Raw genomic sequence first — 1,689 nt, 5'->3', positions numbered from 1 at the left:
CTGTAATTAAATTTACTTAACAAGCTGCCATTAGCAGTTTAAACTGTACAGGTCTTCCTCTCCCAAGATTATGGTTTATGATTTGGTGAGTGCTACTGTCTGGCTGTGGCTAAGGCCAGAAATCCTCATAGCTCCAATTGTGTAGTTCTTAATCCTGTTCGTGACACCAAATGTAAAGCTAGGCAACCATGCCAGTTGTCAGGCTCTTTTACCTGCTGGTAATCAATCCTGCACTGACTGGGCTGATTGTTGAGCTAGGGTTGGGTCTGGTGCTCCCAGACCCCTCAAGCCCATTCATAGACTGGGTCATAAACCCTTCATATGATAGGCTGGATCACCAGACCCCTTCACACAGGTCTATGAGGGAGGTAACTGGCCAAAAGGGTCCTTGGAAGCTGTAAGTTTGGAAAAGCAGGGCTGTGTTGATGGCAGCCGCCCCAGGCAGTAAACACCAGCCAAAGTGGGGGAGCAGTGCAAGTGCACTAACTCCACTCCCACACACATAATGTTGACTGAAAAATGCCCAACCGGCAGTGAGGTGGGGGGAGCCGGATTAAATTATTCTATGTTCCCAACAATCCACTCCTTCAGGGTCCCTCGCCATACAATCTATGCATTCAGAATCTTCTGCATTATTCCCTTAGTGAAGAAAAATGACCCTTACATTCACATAACCTATTGTCCATTCAATATGACTTAAGGCTTGCAGTTCTGTCCTTTAAACCATCAGTTGCATAGGTCTAGATAGTAATAACCATTGGTGTGATCCTCCATGCACATCCTGCAGTTGTACTGATGGGCAGTTCAATGCATATTCAGCAGGCCTACACGTTGATCACATGATTCTTATACAGTGCCTGCAGCCAGAACACTTAGCCAAGGCATCGACTTCATCATTTCCTGGACTGGCTAAGGGGAAGTGTCCTGTGNTTTTTGTTTTTTTTTTTTTTTTTTTTTTTTTTTTTTTTTTTTTTTTTTTTAAGCTTGGCCTAATTTAAAAGGCAACTCTGATGAAGGAGATTTTCCAATTTGCATATTTACTTTAAGATATTCCAAAGTGTCAGGCAAATTGAATTTTTATTTATATTTAGCAAACTAATCATTTGCCCCAAGAAACAGAAAGCTCTGATGTTCTGAGACTTCTTTTACAACAATTAAAGAGGTTGATATTCTTTCAGAATCTCCTGAGCTATTGGGAAACTAAACATTGACAGAAAAATAATTTTGTTATGCCAAAGAGCCTGACAGGTGGGCAAAGTATTTGAGGGGAATTACAGTGACTTTCAATTATCTATCCTTAGACACTTCTGTGTTCCTCATGGTGTTCTATCTAATGAATAACTCCTCTGCAGATGGTGAGAAAACCAGGATCCTTAATTGCCACCAAGCTGAAATTAACAAAAATCATGGACAATGCTAGGGGAAGAACTTGGTATAAAATAGCTTGTCTATCAAGAAAATGATTCTTACCATTCATTTCACAGTACACATCATCAAAGTAAGCATTATGAAACCTTATGAAATTCCATTGCTTCTAAGAGCAAGTATTAATAAACATTGTTAAAGTGATGTTTAAACTATTTTCATTGCACTAAGATGTTTCCTGAACATGTTTTGATATTTATATTTATTAGTCAATTCTTAAAACTACCTTGGAAGTCAATATGAGGGGTCTTCAAAAAATCCGTG

Source organism: Galeopterus variegatus, unplaced genomic scaffold (assembly GCF_000696425.1).
Source record: "Galeopterus variegatus unplaced genomic scaffold, G_variegatus-3.0.2 Scaffold815, whole genome shotgun sequence".
NCBI lineage: Eukaryota > Metazoa > Chordata > Mammalia > Dermoptera > Cynocephalidae > Galeopterus > Galeopterus variegatus.
Note: the sequence above shows the minus strand (reverse complement) of the source record.